Below are 14,929 nucleotides of genomic sequence, written 5' to 3' on the forward strand. Positions count from 1 at the left end.
AAACTGACTGAAAGCAGCTCTAGACCGAGACTGGCCACTTGCCCAGGCGAGCCTGCCCAGGGCCGTGCTTGCTCGGGAAACTTAGGGCAGCCTGGGGACATTTCCTTGTTTTCTGTGCTCTCACAGAGGCCAGCCTGGGGCAAGAAAAGGGGGAAATGCATACAAATCCCTGCTTCTCTGAGCACATATTTCTTGCAGAAGACGTGTTTAAAAGGGACTCCACCTGCAGCCTCTCTCCTGCTGGCTGCCAGGTCCAACTGGACTAAAGAAAGCCCCAGGAGTCTGTAATGTTTCCACACCCCTCCGAGACGCCCTGGGGAGCTCCCCTCAGTCTGCTCACAGTGGACAGGGAGGGCCCTGAACACCCTGCCCTTCACACTGACCTTGGCATTTGCAGGGGTGACGGCCCTGGAGGGCAGTCAGGACTGCAATGCGTGTCAGCAACACAGTGGTTTCCTCCTCTCTTGTTCCTTTCCCTTTCTCTCTCTTTTTTAAAAGATTTTATTTTTTTGCTTGTCAGAGAGAGAAAGCACACAAGCAGGGGGAGTGGGAGAGGGAGAAGCAGACTCCCTGCTGAGCAGGGAGCCCGATTCGGGGCTCGATCCCAGGACCCCGGGATCATGATCTGAGCCGAAGACAGATGTTTAACCAACTGAGCCACCCAGGTGCCCCTTTCTCTCTCAAGCCTAGGGATTATAACGAAAACCTTTTAACATCTTACAAACGAATGACCATGTGACCCAGCAATTCCACCACCAGGACTGGGATCCCCCACAAGAAGTGGAATCAGGTACTCAGACACGTACTGCCACGTTCATAGTCATGGCTGCACTCTGCCCCGTGGCTGAAAGGTGGAGGGGGCACAGTTGGCTATCCGCGGGCCAGTGGACAGACAAAATGTGGCCCATCCACACGTTGGGATACTATTCATCCGTGCGCTGGAATGTAATTTATCCATGAAAGGGAACCAAGCAATGACAGTTGCTACAACATGGATGAACCCTGAAAATATGACATGAGTGGAAGAAGCCCATCACAAAAGGCCATCTATTGTACAGTTCCCTTTATATGAAATGCCCCAAGTCAGTAAATCCACAGGGATGGAAAACAGAGACTGGAGGGAGGAGGGGCACAGAGAGAATATGCTTTGTGGGTAGGGGGTTTCCTTTTAGGATGATGAAAATATTTTGAAACTGGATAAGGATAGTAGTTGTAAATATCACTGAGTTGTTCACTTTAAAATGGTTAATCGGGGGGCACCTGGGTGGCTCAGTCAGTTGAGCGTTCGCCTTCGGCTCAGGTCATGATCTCAGCGTCCTGGGGTCAAGCCCTGCATCAAAGGATCAGGCTCCCTGCTCAGCAGGGAGTCTGCTGCCTCTCTCTCCCCCTCCCCCCGCTCATGCGCTCTCACTCTCTCTCTCTCCCCCTCTCTCTGTCTCTCAAATAAATAAATAAAATCTTTAAAAAAAATAAAATGGTTAATTTTATGTCATGAGAATTTCACTTCAATTAAAATAACAATCCAAATCTTACAGACTAAGAGGAAAATGCCAGATTCTGGCTGAAGAGACCCACGAAGCTAGGTGTCAGGTTTGCAGTTCTTCAGATGGGAAAATACTCATTTATAACTCGGGTGGTGATCTGTCATTTCATTCAATTTAGTCCCAAACTAATGATAAAGCCGCAAGCAGGGGCAGATCTGTGACAGATGCTGAGGAAGGACAGAAACAGCCCCCGTCCTCAGTGACCTTACAGTCTAGTTTCTGAACAAAAGCCTTACGGTCATTTCTACTTTCCTAGGAACGGTTACACCCACTTACTTAGTACGAACTTTGGGCACGGCCCTTTACGAGGGTTAATGCATTTAACACAGCAGCCCCAGGATGCGCTGTTGTAAGCACCGCTGGTATAGATGGGGAGACTGAGGCAGCGGGACCCACGGCCGGACACGGTCCAATGCCTTGTTCCGCAGGCATTCTGCTCCATGCCGGCCCCCAGCCTTACACAGCACAGCTAGGTTTCCACGGGCAGCCTTTTAAATTCAGGCCCATCCAATTCCAAATCCCCTGTGCATGCCATGTAACCACGCATCAGAAAAGCTCCTTGAAATAACATGACAAAACACTGATACGATCAATCCAGGTTTGGCCCCAGAGCCTCCAGTCCTGAAAACCTTCAAGAGAAAAACCAGACACCTGAACATCTGGGCTCTGTGGAGTCCTGCCTGAAAACAAGAGGCCACACTCACCGGCTTTGGCATCTCTTGAGCAAGCCATGCTTCTGGGAATTCATGTTTCCCGAAAGACGAGTTCTGCACTGGGCTTCCTCGGCTCCAGACATCCTCAGCCCACACCAGCGGGTTCCCCACAGCCTCCCCTCCACAGAACTTACCCCGAAGATGGCTACAAAGGTACTGAGGGAGGCCCCTCTGCAGGCCTCAGGGAGCCCAGGGACTCTGGCTTCCCACTTGCCCCCAACATTCCTTCCTGACCCTCAGTCCTGTGGGGCTGATGACGCATTGCGGCTTTCCCTCCCCCAATCCCTATGTGCCCATTTCCCAGGCACGGGCTTCTCCAAAGCATCCCTACCTGCCAGACATCCCGGGGCCCCAAGGGTCCTGGACGGTGTAGGCAGCCAGCAACTCCCACTCTTCAAATTCCAAGCCAAGGTCCACCTTGCAGATCACACTGTTGCTCCCAAGACAAACACTCATCTCCGCCAGGCCTTTTCTGTTCTCTTCCTCCCGAGATTTAAGCTCATGACCCTCCCAGCTCCCACTCCTAAATATCTGTCCCTTGTAATAGTTCTTATCACTCACAGCTCCTGCTTATCAAGCACTTACTACAACCCAGGCACTTTACATCCATAGCAGGTGTGAGCATCTGTTAACCCTGGATTCATCCGTTCTGTAAGCTCTGTGTGGGCCGGCCCAGGCTTGTTGGAGTCCTCTATTTACTATAACAGAACCAGCTGCATAATTTGCAGGGCCCTGTGCAAAAGAAAACAAGGGAGCCCTTGCTCAGAATTTACTAAGCACTTCAAGATGACAATGACGGAGCTTTAAACCAAGAGCAGGGCCCTCCTAAAGCACGGGGCCTTGTGTGCCAGCACAGGGCACACGCCCATAGAGCCGGCCCTGCCCAGCTACATCAGTTCAGTCTAGGACCCCAGTCGTCCCTCGGCCCACCGGGCTTCCCAGAGCAAGAAGGTAGAGGCCCACCGGTCTTGGGCCCCAGACATCGCTCCCATGTGGTACGTGTTGTTTCCTCTGCCAGTCTCTGCAAGTTTAGCTGGTTCTGCACACCCGCTCCTCCCCTTCCAGTCTTCCCTATCTCAGGAAATAGTACCGCCTCTCACTCGGTTACTCAGTCCAAAGGAGTCATCTTGATTCCTCTCTTTCCCTCCCCCTCCACAGCCAAACTATTAGCACACTCCTGAAAGACTCCACTTTCAAATATATGCAGAATCTCTCCATTCCTCTCCATCCACCTGCTAACATCCTAGTCCAAGCTACTACCATCTTGCACCCAGACTACTACCATAGTCCATATTATAGTCTCCCCAGGGCCACCATGTTGTATAACCCCACGGGATGACATTCACGCTGTTGTCCGGAGTTGAGCAGTGCACCATCTGCCCATCTGTATGTGACCACCCTGCTCCCCACTTCCATTCCTGCTCCCAATTCCCCCCCCCACCCCCATTTGCATGGGGCAGGCAAAGTAATCTCAAAAACTGCTTTTCAGCTAACATTCATTTCTGGCTGGAAGCCCTCTCACGGGTTCTCACCACAATCTAAGTAATGCCCAAGTCATTATGGTGGCCACGAGGCCCTCCATCATTGCTGCCCAGCCCGGGCACTGGAGCCCACAGAAAGGGCCAAATGGGCCACAGGCTTTCCAAGATCGGGTTCCTCTCAGCCCCAGGGACAGCCAGATGGGGCCCCGGGCAACTGGAGGCCCCAGGGCAGTCTTACCCCAGCTGGGTGTCTTCTCTGCCGAATTCCAGGGAAAAGCAGTCCTCTGAGAGCACAACACAGAGATAGCCCTTGGGGTAGGGCACCCAGCTGGTCACCTCCAACCCCTGGGAGCCTCAGTGGAAATCAGCCAGCCACAGCAGAGTTTGCTGGGGGAGCTACGGGGAGGAACCCACAGCCCTTTCCAGCGGGCAGCTCACACTTTAGTAGAAGTGTTAGGACATGTGGATTAGAAGAGAAAGCCCCATAAGAGAAATATCAAGCAAGCGCTGTGGGAGGCAGAGTGATAGGAAGGGTAAACATGTGGACAAACGAGGGTGTGTTAAATCCCAGCCTCCACTCCCTCCAGTGTGAGACTAGACAGGTAACTTCATGTTGGCCTCAGTATCTTCCTCTGCAAAATGGGCATAACACACCCGCTTCACCAGCTTATTTGAGGAATTCAGTGGGATGATGTGCACGAAGCACCTAGCAGAGCTCCAGGTAGAGAGCAGGCTTTTAAAAACTCATGGTAGTCAAGGTAATTGGTGTCATGACTCGCTAAATGGGGGAAGACAGAACATTCCAGGTATGCAGGAGAGCATTGTGCTGGGCACCAACTGTTGGGACTCGGGGGAGGCACGGCCCCTGGCTCCTGCTCACACTCTCCAGGCATCACAGACCCTGCCACACACGTCACAAGTCACCCTGGCCTCAGTGCACACAGCACCAAGCTCAGCATCCTCCCTCCAAGACCCCTGTGTCTGCCTCCCTCCCAGTAAACCTGGCTGGGGGCTGAGACATCATCTTCAAGTCCTTCTTTGCCAATTCCCACCTCCTTCAGCTCCTCCTACTCCCAACAATGCCACCCGGGACATATATAGCCATTGTCCCTCACCCAGATCACTTCAGTGACCCTCCAAGATGCCAGGTTCACTCGCCTCAGCCCATGCTAGCATGCAGACCAGTAGTGGGTCATGCCAACCACTGACCCCAAGTCTTCAGTGACTTCCTCCTGCATGGCCACCATAACCCACCAGGCTCTGGCTCAACCTAACTCTTCAACCTTCTGAGTCCCTGCTACCTGATGTGGGCTGAACTGTGTCCCCCCAAAAGATAGGTTGAAGTTCTAACCCCTGTCCCTCAGAATGTGACCTTATTGGGAAATAGGGTCACTGGGGATGTGACCGGTTAAGGTGAGGTCATGCTGGGTTAGGGCTAGTCCTTCACCTCCTAGGACCAGTATCCCGATAAGAAGAGGAGAGAGACAGCGAGGAGAATGCCACGAGAAGACACAGAGACGCACGGAGGGAAGGTGGTCACACGATGACGAAGGCAAGGGATGGACACTGCCATGAGCTAAGGAATGCCTGGGGCTACCAGAAACTGGAAGAGGCAAGGAAGGAAAATATCCTAGAGGAAAAACAGCTCTGCCAACATCTTCATTTCTCGCTTCTGCGGCTGTTACAGGATAGGAGCCCAGAATGTCACAGTGAACAACATCAAACCCTGCCCTCAAGTTGCCCAAAGTTCAGTAAGGGAGGTGGACAATCCCAGCGTGTGAAAGAGCTCCAAGAACAGTAAGCACAGGGTGTTCTGGAAGCATGCAAGGTGTGCATACATGCGTGTTGAGGAAGCAAGCACTTCTCAAAAGAAGCCACACGTAAGCTGAGACCTAAAGTATAAATAGGCATTAACTTTATGTTTGTCTTATCATAATAAAAATAGCTGCCATTTATCAAGGGACTACCACCCGATCGTACTGCATGTATGATTTCAAATGCCTAGGATTCCCATTTTACAGATAAAGGAGGTGAGGCAGAGAGAGTTTAAGCAGCTTTCCCAAGACCATGCAGCTGGTATGGGTGCAGATGCACCTTACTCTGTCCAGTCATTGTGCCGTAGGCAAGACCGTAGATCCCTATATTTGGGGAACGACAGAATTAGAACTTGAGCCCAGGCCTGCCCAACCAAAATCCCATGCTCTTTCTACTCCCTTCACACCTGAGAGAAGGCTGGCTGGAACTGGGCCAATCCAGAGGTTGGTAAGGTAAATCCAGAGGAAACTACCTAAGGTAGGTGACTAGTCTTGGGCTAGGGAGGTCCCGAGACTCACCTCTGGTGGTGCCAGCCCCCAGAGCCTGACTCACACCCACACAAACCACGTGAGCTTAAGAGAGACACCGGAATGCCTGTCTCCCAGCTAGCTCCAGGGATGAGGGCAGGAACCACAGTGTCAGAGGGATCAACAAGTTTTCTTCCTGGGCATGAATTACAGGGGAAATCAGAATCCAAAGTTTGCCTTGGTGAGCATGGAGTTAATTAATGCTAAGAGAATTCTAATGGATCACAGAAAAATCCTTCAGTTTGCTAAACTTAGGGAAATCCTGTCCTCTGTGGACCGAGCATTGTCAGTGGGTCTGGGCTGCACAAAGGGCTGTTGACCACAGTTTTCTTCCCTGGCACTCGGGACTGAAAGCCCTAACCTCTATATGATGGTATTTGCAGGTGGGGGCTTTGGGAGGTAATTGGTTTTAGATGAGTTCACAAGGGTAGAGTCCCTATGATAGGATTAGTGTTTTTATAAGAGGAAGAGACCAAAGATCTCTCTCTCTCCCCCCTCCATGTGACACACAGGGAGAAGGGGGCCATCTGCAGCCAGGAAGAGGGTCCTCAGCAGAACCCGACCACCCTAGCAAACTGATCTTGGACTTCCTAGCCTCCAGAATGGTGAAAAATAATTCCTATTGTTTAAGCCACCCCTTCTATTGTATAGTAGCCCCAGTGGACCAGTACACATGGGCAGAGCCCGAAACGCATTGCCTAGATGTTGTCCCTGCTTGCCTGTCTTTCACGACCATCCTGGGGACAGGCTCTCCTTGAACACACACCACCTCCCTCGTGGGAACAGCTTTCGTGCATTCCTCCCCAGACTGTGGGTTCTGTGAGGACAGGGTTGGAGTTGCAACAGCAGCTTGGTGACATGGGGCCATTCCAGCAAAATCTGGTGGCGAGCAAACAAAACTTGAAGAGCCCATTTGGTTGGAAAACATACATTCATCTGTTTGCCCCAAATCGCTCAAGCTGATGCTCTTGAGGGTTCAATTCTTTCCCCACCTGTGTGAAAGTTCACATAGCTTAACGCTCAGAAACAATCTTCTCTCCCTTATTTCCAAGTCTCTGGGGAGCGCTGACCGTACCCTCACCACACCACCCCCCAAAAAAAAACCCTCACAACACCCCATGCAGCCCAGTGAACTGACCTGCCCGTCACCTTTCCTCTCTCCCAGCCTCTATCTCTGTTCGGCTGAGACTAATTAATAAGTGATAAAATGGTCTTGCTATTTGGAAAGCTCCTTTTGTTTTCTCCCAAATCTATCTGGGCAGGCTCAGGCCAGTTCACCAACAGGGGTCCTAATTAAAGTCTGCAAATACATTGTAAAGGCAAGCTAGAAGTAGAGAGCCAGACATTACAGCAGCCTGTTAAGAGGAAAATCAACGCAAATTAAGCCACAGCCAGACAGAAACTAAAGCAACTTGCCATCACATAAATTATGTGTATTAGAATCAGAAAACATTGGTGCTGGAAACACTGCCCCGAAAGGCCCTGGAGAGACATAACATTGTGAAGTTGAGCATGTCCAGCCTTCATTTATGAGGAATTTAAAATAGATGATAGGCTTTTCTGTGGTCACTCTCTCAATTGCTGTGTGCCTGGAATAAGGGCTATCTTCGCTCCATTCATAATATAAAGTCTTGGAGGCGGAAATAGGTTTCAAAAATTATCTGCTGTGGCCTTTGTGTGTAGACGGATGGGAGCGGGAGGTGAGGACTGGAGAAACACATTAGTGGGACTCACCAACGCAACTTGGCCTCCATGTTGCCTTCTGTTAAATGGGAAGACCGCCAAGTCGGCACTCAGAAAGTTGTCAGGTGGGGTCACTGAGGTAACCGACACGCAGGCCCTTTGCAAGCTACACACAAATGTGGCAGTGAAGAGTAAACCTGGCGTGTTTTACTCATCATCCGTCCATCCATCCATCCATCCTTCCATCCTTCCATCCATCCACTCATACTCTCGTTCTATTCAAAAAAAAGATTCCTGGCAGCTGAGCTGGCTATGATCCTTGGCAATTTCCCCCTTTCCAACATTCTCGTTGTGGATATGAGTACATTCACGCTCAAGGAAGCACACACACAAGGCACATGACAAGACGTGTGCCCCCCCACCACACACACACCGGCATCTCGGCGCCTCTTACATTGGACAGCTCCCCACTGACACAACCCTGAGCCATGCCATCCTGGAGGTTCCTGCAATCTGCCCACTGCCCTCCCAGCCGCCAGTGTGGGCCACCGCTTATAAGCCTGAGTGATCCATCTCAAATGCAGGGCGACGCCTTCAGTCCTCAGAGCCCCCACTGCCTCCAGGACCAAGTCCAAACACTTGAGCGTGCACACAGACCCTTCACCAGGGGCCTCGTCCATTAGTCCAGCCTCACATTCCCTGTCCCAGCCACACTCAACCCCTGGAATGGCTGCCCTGGGAGAGCGAGGGCTTCTTGTTGTTTGGATCAGGGATGTATTCCCAGCACCTAGGATGGTGCCAGTGGGAGCCTCCAGGAATATGTGTCCAGTGAAAGGGCACTTTTCATTTCTGGGTCTTTGCTCCTGTTTTTCCCTCTGCCTACAACACGCTTTCCTCCCTCTTCATCTGGCTAATTCCTACTCATCATTAAGGTCTCAACAGTGAGGTCCTTTATCCAGTACCTCTTGGCTTCCCTCTGGAGAAATGGCCTCTCTCTTCCTGCAGCCCCATGTCTTTAACATGCTTCTGCTCTGGGTGGGTTCTATCATCCGAAAGACAAGAAGCCCAGCATGGACCTTTTTCATTCTTGACTGTGACCAATGGGTAAATAACATGCTCATTCTATCCCAGAGGATTCAAATTCAGTTCCATCCAATCCAGGTTAGTAAAGCCCTGGGGCAGGGGGCAAGACGTATGGGGGGTTTCCTGTTCATACAACACATTTCCATTCTGCACACCAAAAGCTGCTTTTCTTGGGGTGTCTGGGTGGCGCAGTCGGTTGGGTGACTGATCTCAGTTTCAGCTTAGCTCATGATCTCAGGGTTGTGATCTTGGGGTCATGGGATCAAGCCCCACATCAGGCTCCGCACTCAGCTAAGAGTCTGCTTGAGATTCTCTCTCTCTCTCTTCTTCTGTCCCTCTCCCTGTACTCTTTCAAATGAATAAATTGATCTTTAAAATAAATACATAAAAATAAAAGCTGCTTTTCTTGGCTTCTTCACCACCTGGCTGGAAGCCTCTTAGGGCACAGCTGGCTGGGGTCTTCCAGCATTTGTCCTATGACGGGCTCTTCACAGAGATTCCTTGCCAAATGACTATAGTCGGGAGACTTGAAAGGAGAATGAATGATAGCCGCTGGACAGGAATTTTGAACTTGCAGTTGTGAAGTAGGCTGGTACTAAGGCCTCACCGGTTAATATTTCAGTTCCTTTTCTTGAAGATTGGCTATTATCTGGACGATCGTGTTCCTGTAAGTCCCCATCTATTAAACAGAACCACGAGGCTAAACCCTGCAAAACCTTTTGTGTAGGCTTCACCTTGGCCCGGCTGGTAGGTGGGCAATGCATGATTTTTTTTTTTTTTTTTTGGCATTGCATGATTTTATGTCCATTGGACCTACTACCCGAGGGCAAAGATGTAAAATCACCTGTCCCGTGACGCTGAGCAAATTTCTCGAAGTTAGCGGTAAAGATCACAGGACAAGAGGCTTTTTCCCGCAACCCTGAGTCTGAATCACTGTAGCGGGAGGGACGGAGATAAAGCTGGAAGGGGATTATGTGGTGGGGACGGAATCTTTCTCTTATGAATGTAAGTCTCACTTGGAATGTTCTTTCTACCCTAGCTCTCAGGAGGACCTCATTACAATCCCCTGCCATTGTGAGTGCCAGCCTGGCTCCCAGCTTCCTTGGGATCGCTGCAAAATCCTTCGGAAGACAGCAGGACAGCCGACAAAACTCTGAGAGCTAACGGGATGGATGCGTGTTTGCAGAAAGCCAATGCTGAGAACAGAAATCACACAAGGTGTTTGACTGAACTGACAGATCAATTCATTCCATCCCCCAGGCCCTCTTTCTAGAAACAGACTCAAGCCCCTGGAAGCCTCTGACCTTCCAGTGGTGAATACTGATCTTTGGTTCCTGGCTAAGTCACAGCCTGTACTCAGCAGTGGCATCGACGTGACTCAGATTAGACTGGGGGCCCAGAAGGGCTGAAGTCGGATGGAAGGAAATCAAGGTGCAAAGGTAACCTACTTCCAAGTCGATCCGCACAAGTGAATGTGCTTACGGTGTTCGGTCAACCTCACTTCTGAGCCAGCCCAGGAGACCTCTAAGTGATCAGCCAGGATCTGGGCTTGGCTGGCTGGGCTCACTTCCCCCAAGAGACCTACAGGTCATGACCACTCAGGCGCTCAAAACCCAGTCTGGAGGGTGCCTGGGTGGCTCAGTCGGTTAAGCGACTGCCTTCGGCTCAGGTCATGATCCTGGAGTCCTGGGATCGAGTCCCGCATCGGGCTACCTGCTCGGCAGGGAGTCTGCTTCTCCCTCTCCCGCTCCCCCCTCTTGTGCTCTTTCTCTCTCTCAAATAAATAAATAAAATCTTAAAAAAAAAAAAAAAAAAACCAGTTTGGACACCCTAAGCCGCTGCTAGAATCCAGTCACCAGCCGGGAGTCACCGCTCACTCCCAGAGTTGCCAAGAAGCAGTTGTTGGTTCATCACAAGGTGAACGCAACGCTGGCCGTCTCTGGTGTGCAGCTGACAAGCCAGTGTGGTATCATCAGGGTTATTCCCTGGGTTCTCGTAATGATTTAAATGATGCAACTATTTTCAGAGTTAACTCTCTTCCAGAAGAGATGCCAATGAAATACTATTTTTCCCGTCTCTTTTTTAAAGTTTGAGTGATTCCCTCCTCTAGCCCACATGGTGATGCAAGTTGCCTTGGGTTCCCTTTTTCCAGCTGCTTGCAACGTTTTGAGTTTTAGCTCATTACTAAGTCCCTGGCCTTTTTACCTGAATGCCCAACATTTTGATTTTCCTTGGGTTATCTGATCGTTTTTAAACTTTCAATTGTTCAACAGCACTGCTCGGCTCAGATTTGCACCGGACAGTGACAAACGCCCAGCTCACCAGGTCAAGGGCAAAAAGCGCGTGGTCTGCTGAACCTACTGACAGGTGCAAGGGGCCCAGCTGCCTCGAAGTGCACAGGTGGGCTGTCGCTAAACGCTCGGGAGCCCTGAACAGCAATGCCTTCCGTTGAAGAGACTTTCGCTGCTTTCTGGTGACTTCCGTTTTTTTCACAAATAAATTGTTTATCATTATTTTTAATGGAGTCGATTTGCAAACTAGATAATCTGCCCCCACATGCTGGAAAGCGACTAGAGTAGTAAAAACACTTCACTCCTCTCTGGGCTTCAGTTTCCCTCTATGTGATAACATGATGAGGACGCTCTTCGACCTGAGCTACCATTAAGTGACATAGCTCTACCATAACCCTCAAGACCGTGGGGTTTCAGGCCATATCCCTCCTTTACTGCTATGTAAATGCAAGTTAGGAAATCTGTAAAGGAACCAAAATTAGGGCACTGCCAGCTCAGCCTTTCTTCCCCCAAGGAATCCTTTCGTTCTACAACTATGATGACATCACGGTTATGTTGTGAATGGTGCCTGTTCCGTTAACAAATTTGGCAAATTGCATCTACCATAACCAAGTGGGGAAGAAAGAAAAACCCCACCCTACTGCTGTGTGCTGGCAGGGAAATGTTACGGAGACATTTAAGTATTGCCTTGGGGACTTGGTCTAGGAAGGAACAGACTCAAGCAGATCCCAAGAGGACAGCCAAGTTGGGGCAGGTGGCTTGACCTTGTGAAAGAAGAGAAACATGGGGTGGTGGCCGGAATTAACCGGGGTGATGCCCAGAGCCTGGCACCTCCCATGTGTTCAGCTTGGGTTAGCTATTACCACAACTGTCACGTTTGATTCAAATACAGATGTTGGCTCAGTGTGGACCGTCCACATGGAGATTAACAGGGATTTGTCTCTGGAACCCACTCCTCCTTCCACAATGTGTCATTTAGACCTTTCGTTATGCAGAGTAGCCGATTCACTCCTCACAATTCAAATGGATATTATTTCTAATATCAATACCAAAAATACCCATAGCTCACATATATCCGCGTCCGTTGAGAGCCAGGCTCTGTGCTAACTGCCTGCATGGATTACTTAATTTAATCCCCACGATATCCTACGAGGTGGGTGCTACATAAGACCCCATTTACAGACAAGGAAAGCAAAGCTCCAAGGGATATGTAATTTGTCCAGAGTCATACAGATGGAAAGTAGTAGAGCCGGGATTTGAACCCGAGCCACCTGACTCCAGAGCACGACTTCTTAAGCAGGATATTTAGTCTTCAAAGCAACAATCGTTCATCAAGCCCCTGCTACAATACAGATTATGTGAGGAGCGGGGGTAAAGATATATGCGGTATAGCTCATTGTTCTGGGTTGACTAGCATCCCCCCCAAATTTCACGTCAACCCAGAACCTGGGAATATGACCTTATTTGGAAACAGGGCCTTTGCAGATGTAATCAAGTAGAGATGAGGTCATACTGGATTAGGATGGGCCCGAAAGCCAGTGATGGCAGCCTTATAAGAAGAAGGGGATTTAGACATGTGCATGCAGGGCAAATCCCACGGAAGAGTGGAGGCAGAGAACGGAGTGATGCCTCCACAAGCCCAGGAGGCCAAGGACTGCCTGCAGCCACCAGAAGCCAGGAGAGGGGCATGGAACCGATTCTTCTTCAGAGCTTCCAGAAACAACCAACCCTGCCAACACCTCGATTCAGGATTTCTAGCCTCCTGACCTGTGAGAGGATACAGAGGAGCTGCTTTAAGCCACACAGTTTATAGTAATTTGTCATGGGAGTCCGAGGAAACAATACCCTAATAAAAAAGAGACAATAAAAAAGACACTTTCTCAAGTCACCTGGGGACCCTGTTTGGCAACAGGAGTTCTTGTCTGAAAGTCATGGTTCCCCACCGGCCGTGAGTAGGCAGGGGCCAAGCCAGTGATGAATCAATCCGTGGCCTCACAGGAAGCCTGCTTTCCTGTCAACAAAGCACAGAGAGAAAAACCACCGCGGACACAGACATCGGGCCAGAGGGCCGGCCGCCTGGCCCCCGTCACAAGGCTCAGATGGAGACAATATTTTCACAAAGGGAGGAAAAAATAGGAGAGCCCACCAAACGGTGCTTGCGTCTGGATCCCGAGGTGCCATTTCTGCTCCGGATGAGCCGGGACTGGTGGGGAGAGCTCAGAAGGGGAGGGTTCAGGCCTCCAAAATCTTGGTTTCGATAATGGGCCAGATACTTCCCCACAAACCCACTCGACACTAAAAGCAGAAGTTGTTAAGTATTTGGCAATCCAGTTCCCTTTGAGGATCTAGTCAATGCTGTGGATTAAATCTCTTCTCAGAAAGAGAAAAAAATTCCAACACGCAAAATTTGGGGTGAGTGACATGTCAAGGGATCTTGACCTAAAGCCCATTCACCGAAAAACAATGATGTATAAGTTTCCTCCTGGGCAATAGGCGCTGTGCTCTGTGCTAGGAATACAAGAGGGGCAGAATAGATGAGGCATTTCCCTCCCGAAGGCCAGAGCTAGAAGAGAGGTGTGTGATTTTCCTTGGCTGCCACAACAAAGGAGCACAAACGGGAGGCTGGAAATGACAGAAATGTAATTCTCTCATAGGGCAGGAGGGCTGGAAGTCTGAAATCAAGATGTCAGGAGGATTGGTTCCTTCTGGAGGCTCAGAAAGAGAACCTGTCCCATGCCTCTTTCCTGGCTTCTCGCGGTTGTCAGCGATCCCTGGCATTCCCAGCTCACGGACACATCACAGCATTCCCTGCCTCTGCCTTCCCATCACTTCCCCTGGGTGTCTCTCTGTGTCCTCGCCTCTTCTTAGAAGGACACTAGTCATTGGATTTATGACCCACCACCAATGGAGGTCAGATCCATAACTAAGGGGCACCTGGGTGGCTCAGTCAGTTAAGCGTCTGCCTTCGGCTCAGGTCATGATCCCAGGGTCCTGGGATCGAGCCCCTGGTCCGGGTCCCTGTTCAGCAGGGAGTCTGTTTCTCCCTCTCCCCTTGCTTGTGCTCTGTCTCTCTTTTTCAAATAAATAAATAAGATCTTAAAAAAAAAATCCATAACTAAATACATTTACAAAGTCCCTGTTTCCAAATGAGGTCACATTCTGAGGTTCCAGGTGGGCATGAATTGAGGGGGAGCACTCTATTCCACCCAATACGGGTGGTCATACGGTTACACAGTCCCCACAAGGAGCCGGCAGAGAAGCCAGCAGCATCCGAGAAAGCTTTCCAGAGGATCTCGGGAGGCACGGGGGCCCCAGATGGTGAGTAGAAACTAACTAAGCAGAAGAAGTAGAAAGCGCATCAGGAAGACGGAGTCACCTAGCTGAGGCCTAGACACAGGGAGGCACCGGGTGAACAGAGGGATCGCGCAGAGAGCCAGGCTGGTGGAGGAGCTGGTCTTGTAAGCCGCTCTCCAGAGTTCTGATTGGATCCCTAGGGCCACAAAATGCCTTTGAAGGATTGAAAGCAGAGGAGTGTTCCTAGAAAGTTCACTTCAGCTGAGGTGGGGCGGATGGACTGGAGTGGGGGAGGCCAGATGCAGGGACCCCCGAGGGTCTGTATCTCCGGGGAAGCTCCGGGCTCCTGGATACAAGTGGCTGAGATATTGTGGTGAGGCCTCCCGTGGGGTCCTAACCCGCTAGCTGGAACGGTTCCCACCGAGCCGGACGGAGGAGTTGAACGCAGCACAAGTTGGGAGCTGAACTAGCCGGTCAGATCGCCGTCAGCCCAAGATG

General features: G+C 50.6%; 1 protein-coding gene across 2 annotated transcripts in view; it reads right to left on the reverse strand.

Moving 5' to 3' along the window:
- The window catches only part of ARSG (arylsulfatase G), a 94,693-nt gene that overhangs the window by 46,914 nt on the left and 32,850 nt on the right, over positions 1-14,929 (reverse strand). The gene's annotated exons all lie outside the window — the stretch shown is intronic.

Source organism: Mirounga leonina, unplaced genomic scaffold (genome assembly GCF_011800145.1).
Source record: "Mirounga leonina isolate KUSES-001 unplaced genomic scaffold, KU_Mleo_1.0 Mir_197, whole genome shotgun sequence".
NCBI lineage: Eukaryota > Metazoa > Chordata > Mammalia > Carnivora > Phocidae > Mirounga > Mirounga leonina.